General features: G+C 43.9%; 1 protein-coding gene across 1 annotated transcript in view; it reads right to left on the bottom strand.

Annotated features, from left to right (window-relative positions):
• The window catches only part of SLC7A1 (solute carrier family 7 member 1), a 42,292-nt gene extending 28,986 nt beyond the window's left edge, over positions 1-13,306 (bottom strand). The window contains exon 1 of the mRNA XM_010200756.2: positions 13,242-13,306. The gene's annotated coding sequence lies outside the window, so the exon portion shown is untranslated. The remainder of the gene's footprint in view (positions 1-13,241) is intronic.
• Positions 13,307-13,642: the final 336 nt, after the last annotated feature.

Consider the following 13,642-nt stretch of genomic DNA (forward strand, 5'->3'; position numbering starts at 1 on the left):
AACTTGACATCAGCCTTGCTGACCATACTGGGTTTCATCCTACAAGGTGCTGAGCATTTCTTACACATAAAACCAAGGTGAGGGAGGAGGGTAACTTGTAGGGTTGGTGCAGGTAATGTGTAAAAAGAAAAAGGTTTGTGATGTGTGTTCACTCATCAACAGGCGAGTTTCTACACTGCCCACACAATGGGAACAGGGCTAACCCTAAGAGCTAGACAGCACCCATAATACACTTGCTTGCAGTGTGTGAGTGATCACCTGCCACCATCCACTGCAAAAGTTCCAAGGTGGACGTGCTCTGTGGTGAACAAAAAAGTACACACCCTGACATTATCTTCACCTAAGAAGTCCCTCCAGAGGTGGACTGAGTACCCTGCAGCTGACAGCCTCTCTCCTTCCTCCTTCCAGCACCACTGGTACCGGAGGAGCTGTGGATGCTAAGTCTCTTTCTCTAATGCTTCTCTTCAAATATATGCTACCTAACAATAACAATAGATCTTTTCTTTCCTACCTAGCCATTTAATTTAACTAAATTTTACCTCTCGTAAAACAAACCTAGCTCAGTGGTCACAAACCAAGTTTTATCTCCGCATTGAAAATGAAGACAGATCTAGTACCCTCCATTGCCACACATGTCAAAACAAACTACTTCCTTGGCAAGAATGGGGCTGGAGAGGGGCAGTGGCCCCAGGACAGAAACGGCCCATCACTGCAGTGATCAAAGATTTGGGCATTAATTTGGTAAGGTTTATGGGGGTGGGAGACATAGGATTTATTCATTGAAAAACAATAATAACCTATGAATAATTTCAAGCTTATGTATCACCAAAGAGTCCCCCACAAGAAACATATTTCAAAATTATTTCATTTTTAAGCTCCCTCAGGAATAGCTACAGGTGTTCACAGCTGTACTATGGCTGTCATGACTAAAGCAGAACTGATTCTTGTGGATAATTTGTTTAGAAGAGAGGCTATTTAATTATGGCAGACCTGGAAATTAAAGCTAACATCCTGCAGTTGGCTTAATGTCAGCATCCAGTGTTTTTCTGGCTGACTGCAAGATGAAGCTATCAACTTCATCCTGCGCAGAAAGCATCAGGAATTCTGAGCATCTCAGCTTTGAATAAAATACCTCCTCTAACCCACAGATAACAGATGGGGAGCTAGATACAGTGCACAGTCCCCACAGCTGTGTTCTGCATCCCTCACACACAGCACTGTTCCTCACCTCACAGATGACTGATCACCACCCTAAGCACCTCTTACATGTTTCTGCAGCTTTGGAATCATCAGGTATCAAATTAACCTTCTGCTTTCAATTATATCCACTGCAGCTAGGCAGAGACCTTCAATAAAGACAAGTAGGGGTTTTTTTTCAGCAGAACAATCTTTTGGTTGCAGTACAGGGGCCATTACACCTCTGCCCCAAAGCTTTCCTCTGATATCATTTGTTATCTTCACAATTGTATCAAAGGGTGATTTTCGTGGAGATTATGGTTTTTCCCTCCTTAGAAGTTGGATCTGGGTGTGATCTCGTTTTCTCAAACAGCCCTTCTTCTGCCTTTGAAGTGAGGAAATGTGTCCTGGGCTGGTTCCTCTCACTCCCACTCCCAACCACACTTGAAACGATGAGCCTTTTTGTGAATGCATGGCCACTATTCCTGTGGCATAGCGCTGTCCTATTCACATAAAAGACATAAATGATTCCAGAAGGGTTATGAGATGGTGCATAACCACCTTCAAGTTGAGGAAACTTGATGTGGACGAACATAGATTAGTTTTGTTCTACATACACCTAGCTCTAACCCCTGCTTTGGCTCTCATTTCTCCAATGAGAAACACCAAGCTGCAAGCTGGCTGCTCAGATCCTGGGTAGGAAATGGCTTCACCTCAAGGCTGTGGGCACCTTCATGTTACAGCAGGAGCCAAGGGCTTTGAGAGCAGTGGGAAGCAATGACGCACCTGGCTAACCTAGCAGGGTGGACCCCGGCTCAGGGGCCACATCCTTGGGCAAAATCCTGTCCCCTTGAAGTCCATGGCAAAGCTCCCACCGACTTCAATAGGGGCCAAATTCCACCCACTGTTACTAGTCCTTGCCTTTTATTTACAGGGCATTTTTTGTTTGTTACTCTTGTTCCCCATCCAAATTCTTCTGTCTTGACTGTATTGAACTTTCAAATAAAATAAGATATTCTTCCTCCTCTTATCTAATGGTTAACATACCTATTATATCTGGTTGTCAGATTTCCTTCCCCATTGACAACATTTTAAAAAGGGACATTCTTGAAAACAATCCCATAAGAAAATAAGCAATCTTGCATCTGGTTAACAGCAAAAATAAACCATAACAAACATCTGTCCAGCTAAACATAAAACACCACGTGTAAAAATAAGCTGAAAAGGCACCATTTTACATAAGCAGTACTATCACTTCCTAAACAATTACAATTTGTTTCAGCTTCTGAAAAACCACTCCTTATCTATTTTCAAGGCTTTGCTGCTTCTGAGAATTTTGCTCTCGAATTTGCAGAAGAGTATAAAATTAAAGCCAACTATGCAGAACAAGGAGTTTTCTACTAAGGGAAGAAGAAAACCCAAACCTGACCCTGCTGCAAGTCCAATGAACTCCCCAGCCACCTCCTTGGAGGATGCACAGACAGAAATCCCCACTCAATATTCTCCCATGTATGCTTATATCCATTTTGAAACACGTGGAAACCTCTGCTGCCATCAGTGCTCTCCTCTCACAGCAAAGCTATGTCCTGCAGACAGACTTATTTTTCCTCAGGACCCTTTTGGTCTTCAACAAACATATTCTCTGTACAGCTGTACCATCACTGCCAATAAGCTGCAGAACAAAGAGCTTGTGCTTATGCCACGTTGGCATGTTTGGCAAAGAATATGAAATGGGTTTGGCCTTCTGTTTTCAGTTTAAACATTGGTCAGCTCTCTGAACAAGCATGTAGTGATGATGCCAACTTTTTGATTGACAGACAGGTAACAAACTCATTTGACAGCCTTTTGAAAGCTTGATTTTTGCTACTCTATCCTCAAAGTAGCATCACTCACAAAGAAGTATTCCCTAGAAAAAGAAAACCTCAATTCCTCCTAATGCCATTAGCATTAGGTGGTGTTTTGGAGGTGTTAGATTTGCCTGCAAAGAGGCTATGGTGTAAGGAGCCAAACCAGAACCACTGAATGCATTTTGAAGCACCATTCAGAAATATGACGAGGAAATTCAACAGTCACCACGACACGTCAGCCCTGGGTGCAAACCATTATAGTGTAATGCAGGAACTGTGGCGGTTATGTCCTTCCAAAAAGCCTTGTCTTGGAAAACCTCCAGTGTTTTGCTTCGTTACGCTGCAGCTAGTGACAGGGCACAGACAAAACAGATGCTGAACTTTCTCCACAGACTTTTGAACACTTCCCTTGATATTTCTAGAAACATAAACAAAGAAGGTATCAGACCCTAAAGTGTGTCTTGCTGCATTCCCAAAGCTGCTGCAAGTGTCCCCGTCAGGTGTGCTGGACAAGGCAGGCAGTTCAGAGAGGACACACATAGGACAAGTGCTGAGAACAGACTCAGATGGCTGCCACCAGCAAAAAGGCTGATGAAAAATAAGGGCATGAGCAAGTGTTAGCAATATGTGAAGCTGGAAGGTATCCCACCACAGCAGCAGTAATGTCATGGGGTCCAAACCAAACACCACCAAAATAACTATTTTTTTGCATTGGTTTCAGCTTGTAAAGGAATGTTCTCCTGCTGAAGTACTGTAACCAGGCAAAGAATGTTCAGGTGCTGTAAAACTGTTCCATTCTTGATTGTCATAATTTTTTTATTTTTCACCTGTGTGCCTATGTCTGCATATATCTCACTACACAATAGAAATGCAGATTACATCAGTATATACAGAGAGATACTAAATGTGATTTTCTTGACCACTTATGTCATTGAAAACCAAGACCAAACACTAGCAAGGCATTTGCTGCTCAAAAGAAGGAAAGTATCTAGTTAAATATAAACTACACACTAAACAGAGCCAAGGGACATATACACATGAGTGTGCAGTGTGTACAAAATAGTCTTAACCATTTGCTTAAAGACACACTGCTCATAAGAAGGGAACCATATTACTCTCCTCTGTTGAGCATAGCTGCTTTAACAGCACAGGGAGGTAGTGCTGAGGGATCAGCTCACTGTTGATGGTGCAGGCTTCTGTTCCTCAAACTCCTGTGCACCAGGGACATTTCCAAGACAGCATTTCCCACTCTTCTCTAGGTGTCTAGGTTCTTCCCTTAGAAAAGAAACAGTGAGATGCTCTCTCTAACCCCTATGCCACCTATTTACCAGCAATCAGTTACTGAATTGTTTAGTCTAGAGAAGAGGAGATTGAGGGGAGAACTTATTAACATTTACAAATATCTAAAGGGTGGGTGTCAGGAGGTTGGGACATCCCTTTTTTCTATAGTAGCTAGCAACAGGATAAGGGGTAATGGGATGAAGCTGGAACACAAAAAGTTCCACTTAAACATAAGAAAAAACTATTTCACTGTTCAGGTGATGGAGCCCTGGCACAGGCTGCCCAGGGGGGTTGTGGAGTCTCCTTCCTTGGAGGTCTTCAAGACCTGCCTGGACATGTTCCTATGTGACCTGATCTAGGTGGACCTGCTTCTGCAGGGGAGTTGGACTAGATGATCTCTAAAGGTCCCTTCCAACCCTACCATTTTATGATTCTATGAAAGGGGAACACCAAGTTCTGCTGGACAATCCGGAAGGTGCTGGTGCTCCAGTATTGCCTTGGGAGATCAGCCAGGTGCTGCAGCTGCAAGCTCACCCACTTCCTTCCCAGACTGCTACAGCTACTGGTTGTATCAAGGTCAGAAACTCCTCTCCCATCCCAGGACAATATCTGAGATGGCAAAGACCGTCCTTTTCCCCCAGATCTGGACAAGAAGCCTCAACTTCCCCAAAACTTCAAAGCCAGCGAACTTCAACATTTTATCTCCACACATGTAGAAAACTCTGTCTGGGTTATTTGTGGTGATATACAAAACCCATTTTGAAATGAGTAGTGATTTTTTACCAAAATAAAGGAGGGAGGTTACAGCTCTCAAAGTTGCAAAGGGGAACATTTCAACTTCCCAGAATTCAAGCTTCACAGTCTCCAGAATGGAAGTTCAGTGACAATCATTCTTCTCCACAAAGCTTGAACTGTGATTAACATCAAACATCATAAGCTATTCAACAGGTAAAAGGCTGGACAGGCATTAATTCCCTTCCTTGGCTTCTGCAGAAACACACAATGTATTAGGCTTAATTTGCAAAGAGGAATTTGACATTGGGATCACTTTCTATCTGTGGGCACAATGGAAGGCTGAGACAGGACACAAGATTAGTCTCCACTACGCAAGTGTTATAAGAACAGGTTAGAGAAATACCTATTGGACACAAAATGATATACTGCATCCTGCCTCAAGGGAAGGAAGACTCGGATCCAGTCAGACAGCATGTTACTTTTGGCAAGCTTAAACCATGAAACCAGATGTTCCTCCTCCAACATACTGTACATCTCCCCTGTAGCTGTATCAGAATAACCACCTGGGGAATCGTGCTGCACGCAGCATCATCAAAATGAACCCAGCGCTGTGCCTACAACCAACTGGGTGGCAAGCCACCACAGCCAGCAGCTGAGGCAGAGGATGGGACACTTTCCAGAATGGATTCCCACTGAAGAAGTACCAACCAGTGAAAGATGCCTTCAGCACTCTCAGCTCTTTTAGCCTGAACTCCAGACTTCAGCTAGTAAGGATCCTCTGGCAGCTCAAAATGGTACCCAGCTGTTTGGAGGAGGACAGCACCCCATTTGTCATCCACAGTTCCTCAGGGATCAAAAAGTTAAGAAGTCTTTCTGCCTAGCCAATAAAGGGCATCACGTTTCTCTCATTACATCAATCACTATTTTCTGTTGAAAAAGCATCTAATTGAAAAGTCTCCCAGCAGCTCTTGCACAGTTTCCTCAAATAGCTCCCCAGCATGGATTCAAATTACACTTTGCAAGAAAATTGCTTGATTTAACTCCCTCAATTTGTCATGAAACCTGAGGGGATCTCCACTGATAATTACACTTCCCGAATGAAAGCCTGAAACAGACTGATAGGGATCTTCTTGAAGTCACACATTGCCCAGAATTTGCCAGGGACTCAGCCTTAGTATCAAGCAGGAAAAAAAAAAATATGTTCTGATAAACGATATTTAATAAGTGAGCTTGTCTTCTTAAACCCAGATAAAATGAAGACAAGGCTGTGCCATTCAGCATGCTCCAACTGTGGTCCTTGGAAAAAGACAGGAAATGTCTCTTAGGAGATAAGGGAACAAGTTAGACAGAAGTTAGTTTGTTATTAAAACAGAAGTGGGGAAACAAATAAAAAGTTAACAGCCCCAGAACAGACGTGAGACACTTGCAATGAGACAGATTTCAGGAAGGAGAAGACTCTCCCAAAGACAGCCATACCGGAGTAAGGTCACAGCTCAGTATGCATTTTTAAGGAGCAGACAATGGGAAGATCAAATTGAGTACAAATCAGTGGATTTTGCCCTGAGCAGTGGGGAGCAGGTGGAGGCCAGCAGGTAGGTTGTGGTGGGCAGTGGCAGCTCCAGCTGGAGGCAGAGACACAGGGCAGCAGCAGCAGACCCTGGTCACCCATGTCCATGCAACATGCTGGACTACAGACCAGGGTTTGGCTACCCCTATGGGCTAGCACGTTTGCAGACCAGATGTTTCTCAGATATACTCCCAGCACCGCTGCATGGCTTAGCACCACGCTGTTGTCACAATTAAAAACTTCTTCCATTATCATAATGGGTCTTGACTCAAAACAAAGGAATCCTTTGCTTTACTGGGAAAGCAGGACCACAAGCTACACGTTCTGGGTCTCACTGCTGACAATGCCACACCAAAGGACCCTGCATCCCCTTAACTCGAGGTTGACCAGCCCCAAGAGGGATTTGTGCAGAAAGCTTGTAACAATTCCTAATGGACATGATAGCTGGGGGAGCACTGAGAGCCAGGTAGCAGGTTTGGCTGGAGCCTAGTCTTCCAGAGAGCTGGTACAAAATGCAGTCTGGACTTGGCCTCCAATTTTGCTGGGGCTGAGGGGAGGCATTTTGCTGTAGCCAGCCTTACAGTCTGGTTTGCTGCCTGTGTGGCAGAAAGCCAGCTCTCCACTCACGTCTCCACCAAGAAAGTCTGTTCTGACTTGCTCAGAAGTACAAGTCAGCTTACACAAGAGATTAAATTCCATAGCTAAAAATAAAATAAAAATGGCCATATACTTGTCATTCACCCCATCAGCTCAGTAGTTGCATGGTTTGTAGGCTAAAATCTTACTCAGATTTCTAATTTTACTAGAATTGCCATCTGCACCTCCCTGGCCTTTGTGTAAGAGCTTATTCTGCCCCAAAATGTGCACTTGGAACACAGTGACAGGGATAAACAAAACCACCCAGCACATAGTCCTGTGGAGGGAAGTTATACAGCTAACCTGAAAAATTACTGTGTGTCTAGCAGCAAAAATATCATGTTTGGAATAAATATGCACTTTTTATTGAGATAAAAATTACTAACATGAGTAATTTTACTAAGACATGTTAAAAACCTTAATGCATCTTTCCATATTCTCATTCTGGCATCAAAGGAATTCACCTTTAATTATATTTACAGGGCTGGAGGGGGTATGCATAGAGACCTAAATACGACAGTCTCCAAGCAGTGTTGTATTATACATTTCTACATACTTCTCTGAGCACATACAGTGTCATCTCTCCCCACGTCACTTACCTAAAACAAGAAGCTTTGAAGTACAATAAGCTCTGCTGCTGCTAGGCTCTTTAAGCAACAGCAAGAAGGAAATAAACTACTGGCTGTAAATACTCTCATCAGTTCCACTGCACTTGGACTTGGAAAAAAATATGGACAATTTTAAAGCAAAATAACTCTGAGACAAATGATAATTATCATTTTCCCCCAAGGGTCTGAACAGTAGCATGGAAAGAGCTGCTGTTGTGCTTTTGATGGTGCCCTGCACCACACTGTCCTGCTCCCCAGGTATTTCCTTCAAAGGAAAAAACAGCTTCAAAAGTACTCCAACATCTGTGATGTTGGAGTAGCCAAAGCACAACAGTGCTTATACAAGTTTCCTTTCTATACAGCATCCACTGTGCCTTAATTCAGTAAGTTGCTAAAACAGTGCTGGACAAGTTATCCAGCAGGTCCTCAACTCCATGACATTTTTTTCTGCAGTGACAATTATATTATAGATTCATTGCCAATATCTCTTAACAGCTACACAATTCGTATTGCAAAGAACTTGCAAAAAACTTTTTGCTGCTGCTCCAAGTAAAGCAAAACAGAGGAGGGGTTGATTTTGCTGTATTTTTCTTAATAGCCTGCTCTCAACTTTCAGAAGCTGTAAGAACAAAAATCAGCCTGATTCACAGACCAATTGCAAAGTGAGACAAAGAATAAAAATCTTCACTAGATATATGTTATAGGTCATCCTGTTTTGTGAACTTTTTGGAAGGAACAAATCAAATAGCACAGCATGCAGCAGCATCCTTTGCTTGGGAAGTATCTCACAAGGGTCATCAAACAGCTGTCGGGCAGCGTGCAACCCCGAGTGGAGTTTAATCAGCAACCTCAGGATGAAAGGCTGTATTTTAGTTACACGAGCCAACTAATCCTCTCTGGAATATTTTCTAAAGGTATATTTCATGTCTTATTTTGCTAGCTGAAATTGCCTTCTAAGAGAGTAACTTCAATAAAATAAACCAATTCCACAAACTCAACAACACTAGTTTTCCCAACTAGTTTATTTTAAGAATCTGTCAAGGAGGTAAGCTCTCCTTCAGCTTAAGGAAACAGTTTTGTTATTAAATCACAGTAATTTCTTACACAATAAGTTTATTCCTGACATATACACATCCAAATAAGCCTCTTGACTTCAGCATTCCCCAAATTAAACTACTACTAGCATTGCTAGTGGTCTGATTTTCTTAAATATTTATAGCTTGTACATTTATTTTTCCCCCTTCTTTTCTTATTTTTCAGAATTTATTTTGCTTACTAACTCCAGGTTTCGCAGGAGGGGCCTTCTGTTCCCTCGCTATCCACAGTTACACCACCTCCCAACCCCACTGCAGAGGCAGTTGCAGGAAGCAGATCTTTTGGAAGCAAGTTCTTGCAAGCCTTGATCCCAGCATGCTGTACCCATAAAATTAAAAGGTCATTTTGTATGGTATTTCTTTTATAGCAATGAAAAGTGGCACTAAACCACACCCCACCAATACCCCAAGGCAAACTCACCTTTGATTTAATCAAACCACTGAGCCGATGTGGTCCACTGCCGACACGCAGAGACACAGGTTTCCACAGGACTCCAAGTGCATCAGCTGCAGAGGTAAGTGTCCCCAAATGCTTCCACCACCACTGCCTTCTACCTCCCAGACATCACCACCCTCTGCTCCGTGCACTGAGCTATCTGCACAGCATCCCAGATCACTCAAACATTGTTAATTTGACTTAGAAAATATTTTCTAGAGATACACAACACTCTTTACTTTGCTAGCTGAAAATTCAAAGGGATAGCCTAGCTGCTAACTTGAGCTAGCAAAGCCCTACCACTGAATCAGTCTGTCCTACCTACCCTCATTGGAGCTGAAACAAGTCAGAGGCAAGCTCTCTCAGGAGCTGAGAAGCTGAAGCAGCATTTGCCCCTACTGTTGGGATGCCAGCAAGCAGCCGTCAACTTCTCAGTAGGAATGACTGCAGCCAGAGATGATGTGCATCTACCCTACAAGCCAGTTCGTCTCACCTACATAAAATACCCGGCAATGTAAAACAGAGGCTCACACGCAGCCAGGAATAATACAGGTCACGGCACACCTCTGTGAGAAAACACCTCCCCATTTGACAGAAGAGGTTCCAGGAATAAATAAACGATCTGGTACGAGGGACAGTAATTAATTGTGATACCAAGTAAAATCCTGAACCTTGTAATTTAAAAATCATATGGGCAAGTAAGACCTACCAGGAAAGACATAAACGACAAGGATGCAGAAAGTAACGAGGCAAGAGTGAACTGCAAAATCTGTACAGCTCAGAAAAGACAGCTAGGGATTTCTGTGGAAGTCTGGAATTCCTCACTTCAGAAGAAGGCAGGAGAACGAGGTGTAAGAAAATATGAAGCTAAATACTGCCATTAAGTAGGTGGTAATAAATTCAGTATTTTAGTAACTATATCAATCGCATGGATTCCTCAGAAAAGGAGTCAAGCCACAGCAGACACTGAAGAAAAGGTTAGATTAATGGGACAATTTAACAAGAGATCCTGCTCAGCAAAGAAGCTAACAGTACATTTTTCCTATAGTAGTTACTGCAACTCTTGAACACACAAAAACTGCACCTCTAGAAAAGTAAAGTTTTCTGAACTGTTTTTCAGCTGAGTAAAAAAAAAAAAAAAAAAAGCCCCAGAAACTCAAAAATGTAGCTGGAATCAAAAAATCTCACAGTATTTCATTTGGGAAACTGTGAAATAAGGCATTTCTGTATCAAATACCATTCATAGGATTTATGACCTTGGTGGTCTCCAACAATCAGGGACCCTGGCAAAAGCAGCAGTTGCTGACCCTCCACCAAGGGAAGGCTGGTCCAGCAAGTGCTGCCAAGGTAAGTGGGGTCCTGAGGTTTCCACTAACTGCAGCAGGAAGTTGGTGGCCCCTACTCCTGATCCCTGACAATGCCAAACTGCCCAGAAACCACAGGTAGGTGTGTCAGGAATTGTGCAGTCAGTAACACAGCCACAGGGCAGGTATGAGCCTCTGTTTTGTTTGACCAACAGTTATGCTTGGTTTTTTTTTGTAGGTTTAGGTAGCCAGTGACATTGCAACAACAGCACTACGAAGGGAGTGCTCAAATGCCTGAACAAACCCACCTGTAGCGCAAACAGCCACAGCTCTTCCCAAAGTCACAGAGGAATCTGGGAACCTCACAAGTTAATTCAGATAAACATATTTATAGTGCAGGCTTTTACACCAGAGCTAATCCCCCCAGTGCCTCCTTTTATAGGCAGTAGTAAGCGGCTTTAAGGTCACAACTCATCTGATGTAACACACTGCGCTGAGATGAATCACACCCCAGGAACGTCCACCCCTCCCCCTGGCTGGCCATCAGGAGTAGATGACTACATCTGGCCAGAGGAATGCTACCTTCTGCACTCTGAAAGCTGGGATACAGCTGCAAGTGACATTTATGAAAGGCCGCTGAAGTCTCATTAACCTGTCATGGTGGATGTAGGAACTTGATACCTCAAGGGTGAACAAAGGGCAGTAGAGGAAGCAATTGCAAAAATATCAAAAGATCTCTGCCCTCCTTCACTTAAATCATATTTTCTCCTGGTCTTCTTTCCCATCTGAGACTAAACAAGGACCACTACATCTTTTTGCCCTCCCTCTTGCACAGACCAGAGCATCAATCACACTCAATGCCAGTTTGTTTGGCACACATCAACCTTCATTCATGTCACACAATCTAACGCAGAGACAGTGTTCAAACACACCACCATATGGGATGAACCCTAACTGAAATCTGGCAGTAGACTACACAGGAAAAAAGAGAAGGAATGTTGTGGGGGTTTTTTTTGGTTTTTTTTTAAGGGGAAGTGACAAAGGTTTCGGCAAAGTTAGATTAGAGAAAGAGTTAATAGCTCTTCTTTCTAAGCTAATTCTTTCTGTATAGCAAACTGTTCTCTCTCCACGTGGAGTCAAGGGCATATTGTATATATGCCATCATGTCTCACTCACAGTCACAAATGAAGTACTTGAATTAGAAGCCTAGCAGGCTTCAGGTTTCTGTTACAGCCCATCCAAAACAAGGACTGCCTTCTGAACACATCTCCTTGCTGATAACCACAAGCCTACGAGCAGTGAGGCTCAAAACTTTACACATTCTAGAAAACCAGCACAAATACAGAGTTAAACTTCTCATAGTTCTGTTCAGGAAATAGGTTTATTTCAAAGTCAATTTGACTATCTAAAGCACACATGCTGTGCAGCACAGTCAAGGTCTGTCCCCTTCAGATTACTCAAAACAGACAATACTCAAAATACTTGAGAGTAAAATAACCTTTGAAAGGCTGTGGCCATCAACAAGTTTGCTCCTTCTTTGTGTCAGGGGCAGTATTCCCAGACATGCAATAACTATTCTCTCACTATATAGAGAAATTCAATCTAAAAGGCATTTTGGATGACTGCTGAAGGCAACAAAAGTCCACAGAATAACTGATCAGAACAGTAAGTTTCTGACTCTTATCTCCAAATGTTCATTATATTCGCCTCCCACTTGGAAACAGCAGAATGTCACTGAGTAGCTTCAACAAGCAGAGCTGTCCCACCATGGAGGGTCCCATGCAGCAGGTACATGCTTGATTATCTCTTCCTCACATGCCCCTACACCTTAGTGGAGCCCACAGAAGTGGGCAGAGGAAGGAAGGGTGACCGCTGGTTCTCCTGATGCTGGACATCACTATGAGTTTGCTGCTCAAGCACACCACATACAAGTGACAGAACTACTCAGTGAAGAGACTGCTAAACTCATAAAGCTGCAGCACCATGATCACCTCGGTTCTTCTGCCCAGATGTGCAGCCTGTGAAATCTTTAGAGGTTCAACTGCCTTTCTGCCCCAAGTCTGTACAGAACCTACGAAAATGATGACACCCTCCTCTAAAACTAAGGCTTCCAGCAGCTGGCAACAAAACTAACTAGTCTTTCTGTACGCAGTCCAAATCTCTCCGTCCAATCTTAGCTATATATGAAATCCCTCTTGAGTTTTTTTTCCAGTATTTCCCACATTCCCCACCCCCTGCCCTGCCACAAACACACATACAAATCTACGTCAGGACAGCTGCCTGTAAAACACTGACTAATAAAATGAAATAAGCCCCTGTTCTCATCACAGGACTTGCAGGGTACAGGGCTGACTCAAGCACTGCAAATGACAGCTGTGTTTAAATTCTTGGCCTCTTTTGCACATTGGAAGAGAAAGCAAGGCTCGGCAGCTATCCTGAACATGGGAAGACCATCAGGGAAACAGCCCTTGATACCTGGGCCTTCGCCAGCCAACAAAGCATACTCTCTGTGCCGCTGCTCGTGTCACAAAGCCAAGATAAGCGAGAAAAGAGTTACCTGGGAAACAGGAACACGCTTAGGTGCTCTGGAAGAAGGAGAGCAGGGCTGGAGGTGGCAACGCCCACCTCTGCTGGTACAGGGCACATGCTCCAGCAGCACCTGGGCACTGATGATGATAGGCCTCATCCCCATACCAAGCCAAGGCCCTTCCCACCAGACTGGCGTCCCCGGCGTTTTTGGGGCTCCCCCCTTCAGCAGAGGGACCGGGACACTGCCCCTCCAGCGTGGGGTGGGGGGCAGGTAGGGGGGAGGCCAGGGAAGGACGGCTCCCAGGAGCGCTGCCGAGGGAAGGACCGGCCGGAGACCACGGATGCGAGCAAGCCACGGGGAGAAAACGGAGGGGCGGCCGTTTTGGCGGGAGGGCTCCGGGAGCTCTCTGCACCGCTTTAATTGCATCA

Source organism: Colius striatus, chromosome 1, assembly GCF_028858725.1.
Source record: "Colius striatus isolate bColStr4 chromosome 1, bColStr4.1.hap1, whole genome shotgun sequence".
Classification (NCBI taxonomy): Eukaryota; Metazoa; Chordata; class Aves; order Coliiformes; family Coliidae; genus Colius; species Colius striatus.